The 23,796-nt window shown below is 43.7% G+C and overlaps 1 protein-coding gene across 18 annotated transcripts in view; it reads left to right on the top strand.

Annotated features, from left to right (window-relative positions):
• NRXN2 (neurexin 2) overlaps nt 1–23,796 on the top strand; it is a 961,844-nt gene that overhangs the window by 361,539 nt on the left and 576,509 nt on the right. The window lies entirely within an intron of this gene.

Below are 23,796 nucleotides of genomic sequence, written 5' to 3'. Positions count from 1 at the left end.
CCTTCTTTCTTCTCCCCTAACCTTCCTTCCTGCTCTTCCTTCTCTCCTAACCTTCCTTCCTGCTCTTCCTTTTCTCCTAACCTTCCTTCTTGCTCTTCCTTCTCTCCTAACCTTCCTTCCTGCTCTTTCTTCTCCCCTAACCTTCCTTCCTTCTCCCCTAACATTCCGTCCTGCTCTTCCTTCTCCCCTAACCTTCCTTCCTTCTCCTCAAACCTTGCTTCCTTCTCTTCCTTCTTCCCTAACCTTCCTTCCTGCTCTTCCTTCTCCCCTAACCTTCCTTCCTGCTCTTCCTTTTCCCCTAACCTTCTTTCCTACTTTTCCTTCTCCCCTAACCTTCCTTCCTGCTCTTCCTTCTCCCCTAACCTTCCTTCCTGCTCTTCCTTCTCTCCTAACCTTCCTTCCTGCTCTTCCTTCTACCCTAACCTTCCTTCCTGCTCTTCCTTCTCCCCTAACCTTCCTTCCTGCTCTTCCTTCTCTCCTAACCTTTTCTTCCTTTTTCCATAGCCTTTCTTTTTCTCTATCCCGGCTTCATTATCCTTTAACCTACCTTCCTTCTCTTCTTTCTCTCCTAACCTTCCTTTTTTCTCTTCCTTCTCCCATAACCTTCCTTCCTTTTCCCCTAACCTTCCTTTACCTCTTACGCTGCTTCTTTTTCCCTTTAACCTACCTTTCTTCCCTTCTTTCTCTCCTAACCTTCCTTCCTTCACCCCCAACCTTCCTTCCTTCTCTTCCTCCTCCCCTAACCCTCCTTCCTTTTTTATCTTTCTAAAATAATTTCCTCTTTCTGCCCTAGCCTCCCCTCTTTCTTTTTTCTTTACTTCTTTCCTTCCAAGGGATCAGGGAGGCAGTAAAAAGAAAGTAACCCAGAGAAGTGGATTACAAAGCAGAAAATAACACCATGCAATAAACTAATGCACCACAAAAATGTGCTATTGTACAGTGCAAAATTAAGGAAAACATCAAGAATTACTAGACACCAATACCTAGACTCCATAAAATATAGTAAAAAAGATATAGACACATAATGAATATATAATTTATAAATAATAATATATATATAAAAGTAATACCAAGTTCTACTTTTTTATTATTTAATAATATAATAATACTACCTATAAATGATAATCTCAAAAGTAAGACATGTTTTTTTTTGGTTTTCTGGTTACTTTTAGAATACACTCCTAGTATTCAAAAGTGCCAAGTATTAATTACATGATAATTAGAGCTGATAATTGGCTTCATAACTTAATGGAAATTAAATGAAATGCCAAATTGATTCTTAAGGGTGCAACTTGCTAAGCTGAGGATATGTTATAAGGCACCATAAAATATCTATATATGCAGAATGCTTTTAAATAGAGTCTTAGGGCTGTCATCAATTAGATACTGTAATGGCAGTAAGTGAATAAAATCCAGTCCGTCCACTGAACAGGGTAATAAAGTCCAAATTGGAGGGGAAGAAAGTGACTTGATGTCAGTCACATGATCCCTCTTCACTATTGGGCTCAATTGAAAGGGCTTCTGCTGAAACCGGCTTCAACTATCTTACATCCCAGCTAATTATGAGATTAGGGTGTGCCAATATACAACCGCATACTAATATTTCCTTATGTATGCAGAGATCTATCTCATCGCAGATTCCCTCCATAGTATCTTTCGTTAAATACATTTTTTCAGATTTTTGTCTATAGCCGTAGCTCTAATTTATTCCTTAATATCAGAATATAGACTAGTTGCTACAATTTTTTACAGAGTTCAAATTTCATTCATCCTCACAAGAACTTTACCAAATTTTATTTTTTTAACTGTTCCTGCAAATTCAGGGATGTTCTAGGTCAAAAAGGGGTGGTGTTAATATTGATCCCTCCCACAAATGATTAGTCATGGGTGGGACCTGGTTATTCTTGGGCAAGACTCAAGGTTTTCTGGGTCTGTCTAGGTGTGGAGCTAAAATATTGACAGCAGCTATGTTGGTAACTAAATCCATGCATAAATATAGATATAAAATATCATAAGCTGGATGCTTTTAATATCAATAAAAGGAATATAGGAACTAAGGGTATTTTTATCCATTATATTGTCTTATCTATCATGTTAGGAGGATTTTAATCAACCCCCCCAAGTGGTGACTGCCATCAACCAGGATGTCACCTTTTAAGTCTACATCTATGTAGGGGGTTTGCAACTTTGTATCAGAACTTCAGCCACTGTAAAAAGTTATAAATAAATTAATTAACACAGATATTACACCAGTAAAAACATTTACTTTAAAAGTTGGAATTTCACTTTTAACATTTTTTTTTAAGTTACTAAAAGTTCCTCTAAGGAAAGCAAGTTGGATCTGATATGTCGTAGTATTTCGATAACTTTAAAAGAACTGTCACCTTTTTAGGGTTTGCTCCCACGTAGCATCTCCACTGTAGACTTCACGCAGAGGAGATGAAGCGATATCTACAATGGCATTTACCACTTCTGATATCATCGACAAGAAGGAGGGGGTGCACATTTCACACTCAAAGGGTGAAATTCACACCTATATCTACAGCATAAATAGACATTCTGCAGATCTCAAACCTGCAGTTATTGTCAATATACGTTGCGGATATATTTCGCAACATGTCCATGAGATGTCTTTAAAGTCTGTGCTAGCGCTTTAAAATGCATTGGATTTTCTGGTAGCAAATACGCCATGAAAAAAAAAATGGGAACAATCAATATCCATAGACATCCTCCATCAATGATATTGAATCCTAAAAAAGCGGGTCTATCACTCGGCATCTCCTTCTAAAAGTCATGACTAATTCCATATATCTACAACTACAATAGTTGCTTCTGAGTCTTACAGCGGACAATAAATGCAGTTTGCCTGCAGATACCAGATGTTGCCAGTAGGGGCGCCCCATGACGCAACATTAAATCTTAATTATGGCTGATGTAAACCATGGCAAGTTATTACTAAAATAGACATGAAGGTGGAGCAAACTGTTGTTCAATTGTCTTTATTTGGAGCTTACACACAAGAACAGGTATACTGTACTACTGCAAAGATATATAGATAATTCCAAACATTCTAAAATAATGTAAAGGAAGGGTCACTTTCTTTCCTCCTGCTCTCCCTTATCTCTCTTCTGATTTCCTTCTATCTTGGGTTTGGATTATGTAACACATATACTAGTATTGGCTCACTGTCTCTGTGGTCATCCCTCATCTCCCACTCTGCATGCTGCGAACAAAGTGCGCTCTCTTATTCTCATGTACTCAGCTGTCACTGGTTTCTTCATCATGTGCTGCTACTTGCATGTTCTGCTAGCTCTTCTTTTAGGACATACTGTACACATATGAGCCGGGGAATATTATGTATCTGTGTATGTGAGCATGTTCGTATTGTTTGTCTGTCGAGTGTCGAGTCAATGTCACCCTTGTTTAAAACTCTTTTATACAGTATAGGCTTCTCTGATCATTGACAACCATCTCTGTAGGGCCTTACTCAATCATTTTTGGTAGATGGCTTATGATCGAGATAGTCTATGATCAGCATTGTTCTAGGCAGACTACAAACATTGGCTTGTCTCGTTCTTTAAAGAAAACCTTTCAGGGCAACTTTATTAATTAAACTAGTGGCATGGCTGTGTAGGTCATCAAAGAACAATAAAAATGATGCCTGTCTTGTAGTAGTCCAACGTGCCAGTGCTGAGATATCAAGCTTTGAAGCAATATGCAAATTTTCCTGGAGGGCGTGTTTATGAACTCAGAGTGCAGTGACACGCCCTCTCCCTATTGCACTTCCAGAGTAATTTGCATGTAACTTTAAAGCTTGATTTCTCAGCGATGGCACATCACATAAATATAAGTCCGATATCATTTTTATCGTAGTTCTAAGACTTACACAGCCACACCACTCGTTTAATTAATAAAATAGCCCTGAAACGTTCCCTTTAAATTTTATGTCTGTGTTTAGTTGTGTCTAGCTTTTTGTCTCGTACTCTGTGTTTGCAGTCATTGTTTCTGGTACAGCACAATACTAACGTTTTGCCGTGAATCAAGTATAAATATATTAGTATAAGCTTTAGTGGGATATCAATTGTCTTATTGAACTGCTTACTCCTCCATATGCTTAAATGAACCATGTTGACTATGCTCAGTGGAGAACAAGATACTGTATGCGTGGGCCACGGAATATACAATGGTATCGTTCAAGGAAAGCTCTACATTTGGAGCAACTTCTGTAGAATGCAATATATTGTATAGAGATGTGGCAGAGCTCAAGCTGACGTTTTAATCATTTCTTTTGTGTACGGAGATAATTGATTCCATTAAGATATCAGCTGGCTTACCTATATTATAATGGAAAAACGCCATGCTGCCGAGTGACAGACTCAGCCCTGCTACATTTGTAAATGTGCTTTGCTTTACCATTGATCCTATGTTTTTTGTTTTATAGCACTGAGCAATGCCAGCTGGTTTGGGGGTCACATGCAATGATTTCGGGTCCTATCTGTATCACTGCACTTGTGCCATGAAGCCAAATGTCTGATTGACTTCTATGGTGTGATCTGACTTCTATATATGTCGGAAATAAATGTCTGTATTGTGCATTTCTGTATTTAAAGCAGTTTAAGTCCGTTCAGTTCATGTGCGCTAGTTATTGAGACGGTGGGACGTTATGACTCCATTACTATCGTTTTGCCCTTTTAAACTAGCGATGAAATGATTTCTGGGTTCTAACATCGCCTACCGGTTTTATAGTGATGACCTGACCTCTGACCTTAAATTCATTAAATTAATCAATGTGGTAATAGCTTGGTAAATACAGTGACTGATGAGAGTGAGAAAGAGAGGAGAGGGGGAACGCAAAAGCGAGAGCGAGACTACGGAGAGAAGAGAAAGGGGGAGGATGTGATCCAGAGGCAATAATTATATACAGGGTCAGCTCAAGGACATGGGAGATATATAGGGCACAGGACTTGATCCGAACAGTAAATGCGTGCACAAAGGAGGTTTATCTAGAAGATCTCGAAAAGGATCCCAGTGCGAGATTCCTAAATTCCAATTATGTGATGTCATCTCCATTCAGATCTTAATTGTCTGTATGCACACGGATATTCTGCACGTGTCATTATCCATTGATTTTTGCAGAGACATTTAATTTTGCAGATTATTATTTTTTTTATTCTCTGTATCACTGGGCACAATCTCAGCGTCCTGACTTGGCATCGGTTGTAGAATATCACTGTGTCTGGCATGCTACGACTATACTTTGTCACTGAACATCGCTGTCTCCTGTGAATTATTATGGTTTTCAAGTTTTTTACTGTAAGCGAGAGAATAGGTGCAGCACGAGAGGAGAGATTTACTAACGGGAAAGAAATTGAAGAGCTTTCTGAAAGCAAAAAAAATACAGAACAAAATGGCATTGTAACAATTAAATTGTGCAATGGGAACTAGTTACTTTATTGAAGAGACAGCGAGGGACACACATGTGGAGATTATTACTAAAAAGAATACAAAAAAAACCCCACAAAATACTGAAACAAGCTTTAAAAATGAAAATCTTTTTAAACTTTTCTTTAGTCTGGGTTACAGCTACGTGCATCCATCATGCTTCAGCCTGAGCCAAAGTTTACTTGTTAGGGGGCAGACAGACGGCCGTATTTTTCGTGCGAGGGTCGCATCGCAGTGCACGGACTGGCCCGGCAACTCTCCTGATCTGAACGTGTATTTCTATGTCAGGTCAGGAGAGCCGACAGTCAGTCCGAGGATTACGATGCGATCCTCGCACTAGAAATACGGCCATCTGTCTGCCCCCTTAGACTATTTTTCTTCACCCAGGGCCAAGATCTAGTTTGCTACTGTAAGGGCTCGTGCAGACGGCCGTAGATTTTCTTATTCGAGAGAATTGGGAAGATTTATGCAATTGACTCTCTGATCAAACTCTCAGATGAGTAGAAGAGGGAGATAAAATATCTTCATCTTCTTCATTCCTTGAGGCCACGGAAATCTGATGTCATCCGAGCGCAATCCGATGTTTTCCCAGCACTCATTGACGTGCATGGCCGCGTGCGATCTGAATATCGGATCAAACTCGGGCATGCAACAATATTTTCCTTGGACACAGATGAAAAAATATCAGACATGTGCACGACCCCATAAACTAACATTGCTGTCCGAGTGCGATCCGAACAAAACATTGGATTGCAATCGGACAAAACGCGCTTGTCTACACCTGCCCTATGCTTGTATGTATATTTCCTGGCCAAGGAAAAGTAATTTCCCCACCCCCCCATCTTTCACAACTCCTGCTTCCAGCTCTCAATACATATCCCATCAAAGTTACCTTCCACTGAGTGTCCATGCCACATGCCTCATATACTTGTATAACAATATAAAAAATAAAGGGATTTAAACATTTGTTAAAAAATGTCTAGAAAGCAGATTCATAAAAATAGCCACATTTATTTATACTCAATAAATCCACCTCTGCGGAGCTGTTTAAGAGAGTTTAAATATATTGGGAACTTAGCCCATATAAAAATCATGGGTGGAGTGTAGCTTTCTCAGATTAGGTTAGCCAAAATATGATCTTCGGCAAATGAGAGTGCCCTTTGCACCCTTGGTGTGAGAGTGCCCGGTGCGCCCTTGGTGTAGCCAAAGTCTCAGTGCATTGTTCCGCCACCTTTGACTTTGTTGATTGACAGTGCTGAAAGTTCAGCTGTGCAAACACATATGAACACTGCATGGGCCAAGTGTGCGTATACACATCCCCCTCTCCTGTCTGCTGTGGTCACTGGCTACACTAATTCACTATGGACCAGTGCAATGAGCAGCCGCAGGAGGCAGGAGAGGGGGATGTATGTGCACATGCTCGGCACATGTTGCGTTAGCATATGTGCGCACAGCCGAACTTTCAGCTCAGGCAGCGTTTGCTCTGGGCAAACGAGTGCTATCAATCAACAAAGGCTGGGGGGTGGAATGGTGCATTGAGAGCTTGGCCACACCAAGGGTGCACCACGCACGCTAAATTGTATGATAAATACAAAAATAAATGTTTATTAACCAGATCTGAGAAAACTACACTACAGGCATGATTTTTATAAGGATCAAGATACCTAAATGTCTAGCTCAAAGTTTTAATTGAGTTTGGGAGGTGACAGACTCCCTTATAAGTCTGCTGCAATGGGGGATTTAATGGTTGAGTGTGTTATTTGGTTATTTTTATGAATCCTTTGCTTAATAGCAATTTTTTAGAAATTAATTCCAAAACATTTTGGCACGGCGGAATATGTATTGATTTAGACACGCACATAAAGATAGTCCATAATTTACACACTCACGAACATAGGCTGAGCCCCCTTGAGATTTCAGTTGACTGAAAACCTTATTTCAGTGGATGGTGGAAATTTGTGCAGAGGTCCATTCTCCACTGATCCGATCATGAAGGCCACCAAGAGTGTATGGAGCCAACTAGGGGATTCAGTTTAAGAATAGGCCCTTGGATGGGGTCATCCGTGCCCCTTTTTCTATAGATGATTCTAGCTCCATACATTGTGTATAAGTCTTACCCATTGTGTAATGTCTTGCCCTTATGTCCAATCGACAATATTGTTTCTATATATGAGACTTAAGGGTGGGGTTAGATGGGGTCTAATGGCATATCTGTAACAATTAAAGCTCAATCTTGTTACAAAAATTGCTTTTTAAAGAGAATGGATTGACCGATCACCGATCACAAGTAGATCATATTAAGTCATCGCGACTCTATAAATCTATGAGGACGCTAAATTTTTACATTTTGGTCATTCTTCGCTTTCTTTAATTTTTTTCTGACATACACAATTAGCCTTGCCATATGCAAATGTGACAGACATAATGGATGATTCAATGATCTCTTGGGTGATGTTCACACAGAGGTTTTTGAGGTGTTCAAAAGCAAAATATTTTTTCGTGTGGAAACTGCTTTAGGAATTGCTCCCTATCTTTGGGAAATTTTTGGAGTTTTTATTTTCCAGAAGATTTTGGATATGCAAATTGTCTCTTCAGAGAAGAAGAGGACTAGAACTCTTGTGCCACTTATTACAAACAGTGATCCTAAAAGAGTTCTAGTCCTCTTCCTTTCTGAAGAGACAATTTGCATATTTATTTTCCCAGAGGAGCTTTCAAGTCTCCTCACTCTCACATGCCAGGCTTGGCTTGTTGTCACTCTCCACAAAAAGAAGCGTTACCCCTTTAGAAGAGTTTTCGAAAAACATTTATCCTGAGGTATTTTCTTTGTTTAGCCTTTTGATTTTACAGTACCTAATCTAAAGTGTATCGTGATGGAATTCATAAGATGTGACATGCGTTCTCTCTTTTTTCGCCATGCGTTTTTCAAAAAATTTTTATGGAAAAAAAAAACCCTCAAAATTACTCTTTTTGAACAGGAAAATTGATTTCCCATCAAAAAAAGAAAAGGAAGATTATTCCAAGAATTTTTTGAAGCATTTTTCAAGTACGATTTTGGAGAGGATCTGCCCCAAAAAATATCATAGAAATAAATAGGAAGAGTTTTTAAAGCCTTTGACTATGTTCCCAAAGTTTTGCTATTGATAGGAGTAGTTTTTTTTTAGCATATTTTTTTTCTGAAGAGTTGTAAAAAAAAAAGTGCAAGTCACTTCTTTGAAGCAGATCCTAATAGAATCTACTCCCATCAAGGCACTCTTAAATTGAAAGGATTCTTGGGAAAATGTTTCTGGAAAGAAATTCTTCCAAGGATATGTGCACACTATGTCTTTTTCAGGTGGCTACACTCTGTAACCCTCCTGACAAAGCATTAATTAAGTGCTAAAATGATTGTACAAATATGCATTGCAATGTAAAAAAAGACTTTCTTTTCTTATGTTTAGTCTTTGAACTACTTTCTTTAAACTACTTCATGTTTCCAAAGACCTGATATGGTTAAATGAAGTGACCCGGCAATTCTTCATGCGACTTCTTTTTTGGAAGCCAATCGCTAGTTATACCGTACAATTAAAAAAATAAATAAAAGGCCGTCGGCAAAGACATTGTGAAAAAGAACAAAAAAGATACTGCAGAAGATGCTTCAGGAAAAAAATCACTGGTGTTTCCTAAAGCATCTTCTGCTTGAAAAACTCATACCCCAAAACTGTTAAAAATAAATAAAAATCTCTTCCTTACCACTTGAGGAAAGCCTTTAGGAAATGAAAAATGCCTCCAAAATCTAACCAAAAATTGGCTACGTGCACATGACATCTTTTTCAGGTAGATTCCGCCCAGAATCAGACTGAAAAACCACCGCAAAGTGCCCCTTAAAAAAATATATAGTGCACAGCAATGTCAAAATGACATTGCTGTGCACTTGTTCCGTCTTACATTACTTTCTTTAACCGCTTCAGTATTCGGAAACCCTAAAGTGGATCAAAGAAGGGGAAGCAGGGAAGCCCCCCAAACTTTATACATTGCAGCATAGCGTGAAAGCCGCTACCGCAAGAACGATGGTGAAGCTGCCAGTGATGCCGCTTCAGGAAAGTGACCGCCGGCATTTTCCTGGCGTGGCTGTGCCTGGTAAAACTCGGTGAATGTGCCAGCATCTAAATGACGCCATGTGCCTCCTGAAGTGGTTTGAAAGACTTGCTTTAGCAAAACTCAAAAAACTTTGTGTGAACATAGCCTTAGGGTATTCACATAATGTCTTTTTCAGACAGGCGAACCCGCCAAGTTTTTAAAAAAGTAGATGCTCTGGGAAATGCATTCTAGTTTTTCTTTTTGGTCATTTCTTGGACAATTTTTCTAAGTTTTTGACCACCTGTTTTGGTTTTTTGGGATCTTTCTTACTCGCATTTTGGAGTCATTTTTTTTTATTAAACTCCATCCAACAATGAAGAAACCACTAGTGTTTTTTTCCAGCAAAAACGCTGGCAAAACACTCAAAAGACACCTGGGGTCTTTGAGCCTTCCCATTGACTTTTAGTATGAAGTATAGAGCGTCTTCAGAGCAGAAATTGCCTAAAGAATGTTTGGGTCCTTTTTTTTTAACTGCTTGGCATCTTTGTAAATCTGAAGCGGTTAAAAGATACTCAAAGGACTGAGCATCTGAACAGCAAGTCATTTTCACGTAGAAATACATATGTTCATTCTTTTAGCACTTTTTCAGTGGGGGTTCGGAGCTGAATCCTGAACGGTCTGTGCACGCGCTCTCTTTTAAACTCTTTCGACCCGCTAAGTTTTTCAAGCACAAGATGTTTCAGAAAACTGTGGCACTTTTTTTTGACCAGTTTTCCAATGGTTTTGGGCCATCTTTTTTTACTGTAATTTTTCCAGTCTTTTCTTTTTGTTTCACTCTATTGAATAATGAAGAAACCACTAGCATTTTTTTTGTTAAAGCAAAAACTATTGCAAAATGTCCCAAAAAATGTCCGGGCATCTTTTGAGCCTACTATTGTAAAGCACGGAGCATTTTCTGAATGGAAGAAGCCAGAAGAATGGTCAGGTCACTTATTTTAAGGCCTTTTTAGAAACCTAAAGGGGTTAAAAGACATTCAAAAGACTGAACGTGTGCACAGCGACTCGTTTTTACACACAATTGCAAAATGTTCTTTCTTTTGAATGTTTTCTGATACTTTTTCAGGTGGTTTCTGCCTAAAATAGACATTGTGTCACACACCCTTTAGTGTAGTTTTTTTGGAATGAATCTGCTCAAAAATCCCGCTCAAAGACCATTTGAGAAAACACATCTTATTCATGTTTGCTGTTCATATGATGAGGGATTTTTTAACATTTTTCTTTCCTGAAGAGGTTTTGAAAAAACCCACAGTAGAAAAAAAAGTGCATGTCACATGTGGATCCTGATAGATTTGCTCCAAACTACCCAATATCACATCTAAGGCCATGTGCAGACATTGGGTTTTTGGTGAAGTTTTTTAACATCAATATTTGGAAGCCAAAATCAGGAGTGGAACAATCCGAGGAAAAAGTATAATAGAAACACGGCACTACTTCTGCTTTTTCTACCCATTTCTGGTTTTGGCTTAAAAATACTGATTTTCAGTATTTGGTGAGGTTTTTTTTATGTGTGCACGTGGCCTAAGGCTATGTTCACACATTTAGTTTTTGCTGCGTTTTGTTTTCTGCAGCAAAACCTGATCTCTTGCCAGGAGGTTTGTTCAGGATTTTTCTTGCTTTTTGGTGAATTTTTGCTGTGTTTTTAACACTGTCCTTTTGTCTCTTTATGCAAGTACATAAAGTTCTGTGGGGAAAAAAAAAATTCATTCTGGTTTTGGCACAAAAAATGCTGTAAAACCTGACACCTGCGTTTTTGGTGTTTTTTTTCACCACCCATTACTTCCAATGGGTGAAAAAATGCTGAAAAAACACTGAATGAAGTGACATGCTCTGTTTTACAAAAACAACATGCAAAGCACAAAATCCTGAACAAAAGCAAAACAAGATGTGTGCATGAGATTTCTGGAATCTCATAGACTTTGCTGGTACTGTAAAACGCAGCTGAAAATTTGCATAAAAAAAAAAATCATCAAAAAACACTGAAAAAATAAGATGCGTGAACATAGCCTAAAAGTTGCAAAAATGCTTCAAGGGGAAAAAAAACTTCTCTTCCAAAACTCTTCAGGGGGTATGTATATTTTTAGAGGAAACTGAGCAGGAACCTAAAAGTTTTTTGAGTAATTTTACATTTTTGACGAAGATTTCAAGAGTTTCCGCACATAGCTTGTAAGTTAAAAACTCCAACAAAATTGCACAAAAAAGGAGAATTTTCTGAAGCGTTTTTTGTCTGAAAAATTTTGTTTTTGAACGCCGCCAAAAAAAAAGCAAAAAAACCCCACACAGCCGTTCTTTCTACTCCTCAGTGTGTCACCATTTCATGCAAGGGATTTCCGACGGTCGGGTGTCTCCCTGCGCTGTGCACTTGCAGGGGTTTCGCTCCGTTGCAGACATATACGGTACGGATGATACATCCGCTCATTAAGGACGCTCGTAGCGTTGTGTATATGGGTTTACAATCCCCTTGGCGAGATGTCACGCACGTTGTGCGCTTCTGTAGATATCATTCACACGTGACGCCATGTATGACATGATTTATTTGTTTCTGCATGTGCCACTTGGAGTGACACGGTGGGGGAGGGGTGTCATGTCAGCTTTGCTCATCTCTTCCGACGTTTCCTGCAATCCTATTTTTAGTGAGTGACTGTGACATTTTGTTTTTGTACCATCTCCCCATTATTTTTGCACCATCATTGACTATGAGCATGAGGAGCACCTGCATGCGGCACGTATGTTCTTTTCATTACCATTATTATATGAGTGCCGGGAACGTGAACAGACTGAATAAATGCAGTTCAACTAGCAAAGGAAACAAAAAAAAAAGTGATATGAGCTAATTTAATTTTCGTCCGCAGTTAAAGAGGAAATATTAGATTACGTTAAACTGCCCTACTGGAAGCCATAGAAGGAACACAAAGGCGTAAACCGCTCTTGATATTTATGTCTCCAAGAACAAGTATTGCATCACAAAAGCCAATCTTGAGGAATGTTCCTTGTTACCGTGGGACGGGATGCAGGAGGCTTAATTCCGCTGCTAGGATTTATGCAGCTGGTTGCAGGCCGTAGTCGCCGTTGCTATGGTAACAAAGATTCAATGCATTTCCCATTCCACAGCTGTGAATAGAAAAGTAATGTGAACATTACCGGCCCGCTCCTGCTCCGCTGAACTCGGCTGGGCAGATCTTCCACTATTATTTCATAGGTGATAAATGGAGATGATCGAATAGATTAGTTACATCCACATTACCGGCCGTTCCTACTCCGGTGATCCCGGCTGGGCAGATTTTCCACTATTATTATATAGGTGATAAATACAGATGAGCAAATCGATTAGTTACTGTTACGCTCGCGCCCGGACTGACTGGCGTGAGCATGATTAGTGATCCCACTGGACCATGAACCGAGGAGTGCCTGGAGGGGCGTAACTAAGTATCAACTCGGTCCGACCAAGGTCACACGGCGGCTCAGTCGACTCCGTGAACCAAGGAGGAACCGAGCAGAGGGACCAGGTGCTACTCCAGGTCAGACCCTGATCACAGCTGTTGACCCACACCGGGGAATACAGGAACAGGCAGGTTAGGCTGGCATACAGACAGCTGGGTACTGGCAGGCACGGCTGGTATGCTGACAGGTGGGTATTGGCAGGCACGGCTGGTATGCAGACAGGCGGGTACTGGCATGTACGAACACAGGCAGTAGAGGGACCAGTACAAACTGGGACACAGGAACGGAGCCACAGATGCGGTAGACAAGCAGAGCAGAGCAAAACCCGCAGATGCGGTAGACAAGCAGAGAAGAGCAAAACCCGCAGATGCGGTAAACAAGCAGAGCAGAGCAAAACCCGCAGGTGCGGTAGACAAGCAGAGCAGAGCGAAACCCGCGGGTGCGGTAGACAAGCAGAGCAGAGCAAAACCCGCAGGTGTGGTAGACAAGCAGAGCAGAGCAAAACTCGCAGGTGCGGTAGACAAGCAGAGCAGAGCAAAACCCGCAGGTGCGGTAGACAAGCAGAGCAGAGCAATAACCGCAGGTGCGGTAGACAGGCAGAGCAGAGCAAAACTCGCAGGTGCGGTAGACAAGCAGAGCAGAGCGAAACCCGCGGGTGCGGTAGACAAGCAGAGCAGAGCAAAACCCGCAGGTGCGGTGAACAAGCAAAGCAGAGCGAAACCGCAGGTGCAGTGAACAAGCAGGGCAGAGCAAAACCGCAGGTGCGGTAAACAAGCAGAACCAGATACACACAAGGTACTTACAATGAAGTAGCGAGTGTACACAAAACTCACAAACAGAAGTTCAGAGACAACGAGTTGGAGTTAGGTGCAGGTTCAGACACTGCAGGAAAAGGGAGGGCTCAGACATAGAGAGAAACAGGTAATGGGCTAAGACACAGTTCAGACAGGAACTGAATCAGGAATAAGATACAGGAATGAGCCTGGGAACTCAGGCCCCAGGGTGGCGGAGACAGACCAGAAGTCACAGAAACAGGTAACAGGCCAGGGTATACAGCCCCCAGGGGCGGAAACAGACAAGATACAGGACAGGACCTGGCAACTCAGTTGCACAGAAAAAACTGAATGAAAGTGTTGCTCAGGCACCCCCTACTGGGTGGAGGGGGTTTAAGTATCCAGTGACTCACAGCAATAGGCTGGGGAGGCATTAGGAGTGTGCACACTTGTAACTATAAGAATCAGGCAGTAGCTGCGCCGCCGCCCTAAGCAATCAGACAAGAGACACATCAGGTACTGGAGCAAAGTGTGCAGCCTGGATTGATAGGTAAGATGGCGGTCTTGCATGGTGGGAGGTGGTAAGCCATGCCAGCACGCCGTCAGGGATGTTACAGTACCCCCCCATTACGCCCCCTCTTCTTCAAGCCTGCAAGGATTTTCTTCAGAGAATTTGGAGGCCGATCCTTCTCTTCAAGAAGATTACGTCTTCTGTCCACTAGAGGGAAGGAAACTGGTCTCACCATCTTGGTGACTAGGATGCTTCCTCCCATCGAGCCATCCTCAGCAACAGATGAAGTGAGTGAAGTACCAGGAACAAGACACAGGAAAGTCTCTCTCCATTTGTTAATATTGGGTAGCATCCCAAAGGATTCACGGGACAACTGGAGATCCTCCACCGGGTTGGAGGGGTGCAGAGACTCGGGGGTAACCACCGCCTTGATGTACACTTTGCCAAGCTTACTGGATTAAGTGGGCGAAGTACCAGGTTCAGGGTGCAGAAAAGTCTCTTTCCATTTGTTATCAGGTAGCACCCTGGAGGATTCAGGAGGCAACTGGAGGTCCTCCACCTGGTTGGAGGGGTGCAGAGACTTGGAGGTAGCCACCGCCTTGATGGACTTATTGCCAGATTTGTTAGAGATGGAGGATCCTTGCTTAGGGACCAACTTCAGTCTGGTTTCTGAGATGACACGTCTGCGAGGCGGGGCGGTGCCTAAAGCCAGATCATTGGTACAATCGTCGAGACTGTGTGGGGACAATGCCTCCGCTTCCCTTCCTTCGAAGACTTCAGCGCACAGCGAGTCAGCGACTAGCAGATCTGGTGAAGAAGAAGAAGAAGACACTGCTGACTGTCCTGAAGATATGGGGACTGGACACCCCTTGTACCTCAGCAGTCCCCCAGGAAACACCATACAGGATCTCCAGACCTGAGCGGGCACTAGATCTCTCGGCTCTGGACGACCTGTGGGTAAACCAGACAGCACCTGGAATGTGAACTTCTTCATGTGTGATGCTCCAATCTGGAGCTTAATTTGTACAGACATATTTTGACTGTTTCTGAGTAGTGCTCGTCCTTCTGCTGACAATGCCCAAACCGGATTCTGGAGTTGTCGAACGGGAATCAGACACTGACTCTTCAGGGCTTTACGCCCGAAACTTCCGGTTAATCCGAGGCCTTCACTTGCCACGGAGACTGTCATGGTCATCTGTGGAGAGGAAACACTAACGCCAAGGGTAGCCTCTCCTCCATGCCTAATGTCTTGGGATTCTCCAACCTGCGCTGGACAAAGACCATCAGGGTGTCCCAAACAACCGCAGCGGGACCGCAATCCGATTTTGTGACTGAGTTCCGGCCTCTGCTTTGCCTGACGAACATGGTCATCCTTCATGGATTCGGTGCGGGTAGCTGCCTCTACAGGCTGGGGAACAGGAAGTCTTTGGGAGGACAGAACCTGGCGTGACGGTTTACCTCTACGCCTTGCATGTCTGGACTGCCTCTTGAGGTTGGGAAGAGAAGTATTCTGTGGAGCATTGTCATCCTGTGTGGATTCTGTGTGGGCAGCAGTCTCTTCAGGCTGGAGAGCTGGTGGTCTACCTACACGCATCACCCAACGGGACTGCTCCAGGATATTGGGAAGGGAAGCTTTAGCAGAAGCCTCAGGGTTAGGGTCATCGAAGACCATTAGAAAGGCCACCAGGAAGGCCTGCAGGTCAGAGACGATAGGATCCCATGCTTCCCATAGGGGGGGGTGATCCAATTCAAGGCATCACCCGCTAAGTAGGACATGATAAATGCTACTTTAACCCGATCAGTGGGAAAATAATGAGCATGGAATTTGAAATGCAGCATACATTGCTCCACAAACGCACGGCTTTGTTTTGGATCCCCATAGTACCGTGGTGGATCCGCAGGAATGAGTGCTAATAGCTTCATTTGGGCTGGTGCGTAAATCACCAGGACCTCAGCTTGAGAAAATTTTTTTCCTTGGTGCACGTATTCGCCAGACAAGAATTCAAATGTCTCCGAGAGCGAAGGGCTGTGGGGCTCAATGGGGACCATAGCCTGAGCAAACTGTTACGCACACGCCCGGACTGACTGGCGTGAGCGTGATTAGTGATCCCACTGGACCATGAACCGAGGAGTGCCTGGAGGGGCGTAACTAAGTATCAACTCAGTCCGACCAAGGTCACACGGCGGCTCAGTCGACTCCGTGAACCAAGGAGGAACTGAGCAGAGGGACCAGGTGCTACTCCAGGTCAGACCCCGGTCACAGCTGTTGACCCACACCGGGGAATACAGGAACAGGCAGGTTAGGCTGGCATACAGACAGGTGGGTACTGGCAGGCACGGCTGGTATGCAGACAGGTGGGTATTGGCAGGCACGGCTGGTATGCAGACAGGTGGACACTGGCAGGCACGGCTGGCATGCAGACAGGTGGACACTGGCAGGCACGGCTGGCATGCAGACAGGCGAGTACTGGCATGTAGGAACACAGGCAGGATAGGGACCAGTACAGACTGGGAAACAGGAACAGAGTCGCAGATGCGGTAGACAAGCAGAGCAAAACCCGCATATGCGGTAGACAAGCAGAGCAGAGCAAAACCCGCAGGTGCGGTAGACAAGCACAGCAGAGCAAAACCTGCAGGTGCGGTAGACAAGCTGAGCAGAGCAAAACCCGCAGGTGCGGTAGACAAGCAAAGCAGAGCAAAACCTGCAGGTGCGGTAGACAAGCAGAGCAGAGCAAAACCCGCAGGTGCGGTAGACAAGCAGAGCAGAGCAAAACCCGCAGGTGCGGTAGACAAGCAGAGCAGAGCAAAACCCGCAGGTGCGGTAGACAAGCAGAGCAGAGCAAAACCCGCAGGTGTGGTAGACAAGCAGAGCAGAGCAAAACCCGCAGATGCGGTAGACAAGCAGAGCAGAGAAAAAACGCAGATGCGGTAGACAAGCTGAGCAGAGAAAAACCCACAGATGCGGTAGACAAGCAGAGCAGAGCAAAGCCCACAGGTGCGGTAAACAAGCAGAGCAGAGCAAAACTCGCAGGTGCGGTGAGCAAGCTGAGCAGAGCGAAACCGCAGGTGCGGTGAACAAGCTGAGCAGAGTGAAACCGCAGGTGCGGTGAACAAGCAAAGCAGAGCAAAACTCGCAGGTGCGGTGAACAAGCTGAGCAGAGCGAAACCGCTGGTGCGGTGGACAAGCAGAGCGGAGCGAAACCGCAGGTGCGGTGGACAAGCAGAGGGGAGCGAAACCTCAGGTGCGGTGAACAAGCAGAGCAGAGGGAAACCGCAGGTGCGGTGAACAAGCAGAGCACCGCAGGTGCAGTGAACAAGCAGAGCAGAGCGAAACCGCAGGTGCGGTGAACAAGCAGGGCAGAGCGAAACCGCAGGTGCGCTAAACAAGCAGAACCAGATACACACAAGGTACTTACAATGAAGTAGCGAGTGTACACAAAACTCACAAACAGAAGTTCAGAGACAACGAGTTGGAGTTAGATGCAGGTTCAGACACTGCAGGAAAAGGGAGGGTTCGGACATAGAGAGAAACAGGTAATGGGCTAGGACACAGTTCAGACAGGAACTGAACCAGGAATAAGATACAGGAAGAAGCCTGGGAACTCAGTCCCCAGGGTGGCGGAGACAGACAAGATACAGGACAGGACCTGGCAACTCAGTTGCACAGAACAAACTGAATGAAAGTGTTGCTCAGGCTCCCCCTACTGGGTGGAGGGGGTTTAAGTATCCAGTGACTCACAGCAATAGGCTGGGGAGGCATTAGGAGTGTGCACACAGTAACTATAAGAATCAAGCAGTAGCCGCGCCGCCGCCCTAAGCAATCAGACAAGAGACACAGCAGGTACTGGAGCAGAGTGTGCAGCCTGGATTGATAGGTAAGATGGCGGTCTTGCATGGTGGGAGGTGGAAAGCCATGCCAGTAAGCCGCCAGGGATGTTACAGTTACATCCCCATTACGGGCTGTTCCTACTCCGCTGATCCCGGCTGGGCAGATCTTCCACTATTATAATATAGGTGATAAATACAGATGAGCGAATCGATTAGTTACATCCCCATTACGGGCTGTTCCTACTCCGCTGATCCTGGCTGGGCAGATCATCCACTAATATTACATATTTGATAAATAGAGATGAGCGAATTGATTCGTTACGTGAACATTATCGGACCGCTACTGCTCTGCTGATCCCAACTGGGCAGATCTTCCTCTATTATTATGTAGGTGATAAATACAGATGAGCAAATCAATTTGTTACGTCCCTATTACCAGGCCACTCCTGCTCCGCTGGGCAAATTTTCCAATAAAATTACGTAGATGATAAATACAGATGAGAGAATCAACTCGTAGCAAATCAAATTTCAGGAAAAATTTGGATTCATTTGAGACCGGGGTTAAAATTAATAAGATTATATTCTCCTGGGCTAATCTCACCACTCGCCTGTCTTGCTACCGCAGCTACCTGACGGGTGCTCCGATCTTCAGTTTGGATAGTTTTTTTTGCATTATTTGATGCTTATTAGGCCTCATGTAGTCACATAAAGTGCAACATATGTCAATTAGTGACTTGAGGCTTAGGACCACCTGAAGATCTAAAAACAGAGGGTTAGAAAATTCAAAGACCACAAGTCAGAAGAAGTGAAGTCAAAGACAGAAGCACCGGGTGGGAGCTATTGGGGAAGGACAGATGAGGGACGAGCCTTGGACATCATTATTGAATTAATTTGAAGACTGGGAATGGGTTAAGAAATGAAAACCTTACCTTACCTAGCCCTACCTAGCCTTTACCAGCCTTGCTGCTGGAGCTCCCCACTCAGTCCTCCGGTCTTCGCTTTGGATCTTCTGGCCTCCAGGTCCTCCAGAATTGACTGGTTAGTGAGGCCTTGTCTGCGCCAAAGAACAGGAAGACTGGAAGATCCGAAGCAAAGACCAGAGGACCAGTCAGAGATCTATGGCAGTAGGACAGACAGGTAGGTGTTATCTTTTAATATTTTTTAACCCCTTCCATCACCACAATTTATTATCAGCTGAGGTCTGGAGATACCTCAGCGCATAATAAACGTCCTCTCAGAGCACTTTTTATTCATGGTAAATCAATTCGGTCAGACCCGGAACAAATTTTTAAAAATGCGCTCATCTCTAAAAATAAATAACTAGTTGCAATAAGACATACAGGAAAAGATATTGTAACGAAAGACGGTCAACATGGAAGGTTTCCAAATTAGCATTTGACTTGAACTGTTGAATTCTAGTGAGTAATCATGAATATAATTCTACTTTCGAGCCTCAAATTGTGCCGGCCTTTATTTTTTAGCCTTGGTCATGAGACTGTAAGACAAAGCCATACTGGGACCTTATAGAGGCTCATTCATTCTACATGGGATTTTAAAGGAAAAATGTATATATATATATATTTCCCATTTTCCGCATTGATTATTCATTTTACACCACGAAATAAAAATGGCATCGATCCCAATGGGCATCTCTCACATTCGAGCAACAGTAAAACGCGTCTCTCTTCACAGCTGTGGTTCCTGAAATCAGAGCTCACGGACCAAATTGTAATAGACACTATATTAGAAGATGGGAGCATGGCGTGTGCTCGATTCATTTAGTGATATTTGTTAAGAAAAAGAATTATAAAACCACTTGTGTCCTCTAGGAAATCGTTGCACTGCAAAGCAGATGAGATATTAACTAGAGAAGGAACCAAACGTCCTCGATACACCTGCACATTTCAGACTCTGTAGCCTGTCTGTTCCAATAGCATTTATACTGCGCATTGCTTATATACAAAGAGTCCTTTGCTGATTCATATATACCATTAACACAGTACAGAATAAGACGCAGAAACAGACTTGACGATTTCACAAATGGCCTTATAATTAGTGTCTGTAAAGAAATTCCATATCACAACTCATTAAAGGAATAGTCCATTAATTTTTTCACGATAGTGCACCCATTCCTGTCTTCCTAATTGACAGTTTGGACAAGTGGCAGTAACGCCTATAGGCCGAACTGTGAGCTCTCCGAAGTTGCCGTATGCAACATCTGAGGAGTGTAGTAGCACTGAAGCTGGCTGGGATCGGGAGAGTAGAGTGCGCTCCTGTGATCCCGGACAGCTACATTCGTCCACCGGTAGCCCCTTCTCTGTTCATACATCGGTTGCGACACAAAAGGGGTCTAGCTTTGCTATTGAAATAAGCAGACAGACAGCCTCCTTCACACATGTTAAAGGGTTTTGTCCAGGACTATTATATTGTTTCTACTATGGGCCTAAGAACTAGCAGGCAGGTAGTTGCTAATAGAGGCACCTACTGTACCTGCTCAAAATGGTCACCGACTGCTCCTTCCGGCTGTTCCATGTCAGTGGAGCAGCTCTTCTTCTTCTGGGCTGTCGACTGGGTGTGGCTGCCGACATCATGCTGATTGACAGCTGGCTCCCCGCAGTAGGGCAGCAGGGAGACTGCTGTCTATCAGCATGACATCGGCAGTCAAGGCCCGTCAACAGAGCAAAGCAGATGAGAAGATGTTGGCTGAAGCTGCTAAATTGCTGGCAGGAGCGGTCTTCAAAGCTCAGCACCGGGCACAACAGGCAGGTAGTTGCTAATTACCTGCCTGTTAGTTCGTAGTAATAAATATTTTATAGTCCTGGAAAATCCCTTCAAGTGGATATTTAGGAAACCATTTCCTGTGTTGTATGCAAACCAGAAGAGTATCTGCTGCAACCAGAAGTTGTAATTAAAGACTGGGGCAGGTTCAAGATGTTAACTATATCAGTTATGTAAACTATTGACCTAAAAAGATTTTCTCAATTTATTAAATGGTTAAAATTGCTAAATGCTTGTAAAAACAATCAACTTTGCAATATTAAATATCCTCACCATTCTCAAGAACAGTGAGATTCTTCATGTTATTGTTTACTACTTGGTGTCAAGGTAACCGGCCACCTCTTCAGTTTGAGAGTGGCCAGTTTCCTAGGCAATGAACACACACCACATGCAGGCTTCATGGTTTAAAGCATACACCAGATGCTCTGAAGCTGTCTCTGCGCTTCTCCCATATGGCAGAGGCAAAGTAGCCTCTGTTAGCTGCATCGGGACAGTGCACAGTTCAGACCAGCAGCATGACCATAGATAACAGAACTAAAGCACCCAAAGAAAAGGTGTATCAGTTATGGCTCACGAAAAGAGAAGCCGAGCACAAAATCAAAGGTTTGAATACAGAAGCATGGCACATGCTGCTGTTGATGTTTCCATCTGTGCTCTACAGACAAAGAAAAGTAGGTATCCATCTCTCCATCTGTACTGTGAATGGGAGACAGCATTGTAGCTAGTCTCCACCCACTAGCTCAGAGGAAACTTAAAGGGAACCTGTCATGTCTTATCTACTATGTAAACTGCCCCCATAGCGTTGTCAGTGATGCAATGTGCATCACTTACACGCTTTTTTCATTAAAATTGGTGCAAATATAATGAGTATATAACATTTTATATACTTAGAATCCTGCTCGTTCAGTCACAGGGGTGTGATCCTCGTATTCAGTCATGGGCGGGCGCCGAATTCAATTAGGGCTGGCATCGCCCACGTATTTGAATTTTGCTCACAGCGAGTGCTGAAGTTATGTGGCGTTTGCGCAGTATGACCGGCTCCCCGCACATGCACAGTGAGGCTGTGTAGTTTCACTGCGCACAGGCGCCGCGAGCAGCTCATCATAACGCATGCGCAGTGAAGCTGGAAACTACACAGCCTCACTGTGCACGCGCGAGGAGCAGCTTATCATAGCGCATGAACAGTGAAGCTGGAAACTACACAGCCTCACTGCGCACGCGCGGGGAGCCACTTATCATAGTGCATGCGCAGTGAAGCTGGAAACTACACAGCCTCATTGCGCACAAACGGGGAGCTTCTTGTCATAGTACATGCGTAGTGAAGCTGGTAACTACACAGCCTCACTGCGCACGCGCGGGGAGCCGCTTATCATAGCGCATGTGCAGTGAAGCTGGAAATTACACAGCCTCACTGCGCACCGGCGGGGAGTCGCTTATCATAGCGCATGCGAAGTGAAGCTGGAAACTACACAGCCTCACTGCGCACGCGCGGGGAGTCGCTTATAATAGAGCATGCACAGTGAAGCTGGAAACTACACAGCCTCACTGCGCATGTGCAGGGAGCCACTTATCACAGTGAATGCACAGTGAAGCTAGAAACTACACAGCCTCACTGCGCACGCGCGGGGAGCCACTCATAATAGCGCATGCGCAGTGAAGCTGGAAACTACACAGACTTACTGCGCACGCGCGGGGAGCCGCTTATCATAGTTCATGCGCAGTGAAACTGCAAACTGCCCAGCCACACTGCGCATGTGTGGGGAGCCGCTCATAATAGCGCATGCGCAGTGAAGCTGGAAACTACACTGCCTCACTGTGCATGCGCGGGAGCCGCGTGTCACAGGGCATGTGTGTCTCATAGCGCTGGAAGCTTTACTGCCTGGCCGTGTCATACTGCGCAAGCGCCATATAACTTCAGCGCTCGCTGGGAGCAAAATTCAAATACGTGGGCGGCGCCAGCCCTGACCGAATGCGGCGCCCTCCCATGACTGAATACGAGGATGACACCCCTTTGACTGAAAGAGCAGGTAGGATTATAAGTATATAAAATGTTATATACTCATTATATTTGCACCAATTTTAATGAAAAAAGCGTGCAAGTGATGCTCATTGCACATTGCATCCCTAACAACGCTATGGGGGCAGTTTACATAGTAGGTTAGACATGACAGGTTCCCTTTAAAACTAGAGAGAGCCTGCAGATGGGAAACCTGGTAGATAATGCAAGATACATATAATATAATGGGAAGAAATGATGTAATTCCTCATGTACACACATAGCTACTTATTCTAAAAAAGTTACCTGAAACTGCAGGATACTCTTTAACGATATATTATAGGAAAACAGAAAGTAATGCGTAATAACGCCATCTTTACACACGCAGCAGTAAAATGTGTTCTCTTTAACGGCTTTAGCTCTGAAACGTGAACATTCTGTAACTTACAGCTGTTATGATGGGCAGCACAGTATGCAATGCTACACTGAAAATACTGACAACTAACATTATAGTCAGTATATTCTGGTGACTAAGCAAATTGCTTTCTTAGAAATGTGAAAGCGCAATCTCTTTTTCCTATATAAATAACACGGTTCAAGAATGTAACGAACAGAAGAACATATAATAGAGGCACCATTAATATTCTACTTTATTTTCTAGTTTTTGCTTCTACACATGGTGCACATAAAACATAATCTTCTTCCCAACCTCACCCCCCAACCTAGTTAGTATCACATTATAAAGAAGGACTTGCGTACGTCATCGAACTGTCTAGATTATTTACCTCCTGGAAGAAACCAAGGGTTATTCTGAGGATAGATTATAACCTATTGATGGGTAAGAGTCCAACCATTGGGACACCAAGCGATCCAGAGAATTGGGCGCTGTAGAGCCCAGTCTTCAATAGAGTGGA

Source organism: Phyllobates terribilis, unplaced genomic scaffold (genome assembly GCF_046119375.1).
Source record: "Phyllobates terribilis strain yellow unplaced genomic scaffold, ASM4611937v1 Scaffold_13__5_contigs__length_258822181, whole genome shotgun sequence".
Classification (NCBI taxonomy): domain Eukaryota; kingdom Metazoa; phylum Chordata; class Amphibia; order Anura; family Dendrobatidae; genus Phyllobates; species Phyllobates terribilis.
The sequence above is the reverse complement of the archived record's forward strand: the minus strand, read 5'-3'. Positions and strand labels throughout refer to the sequence as shown.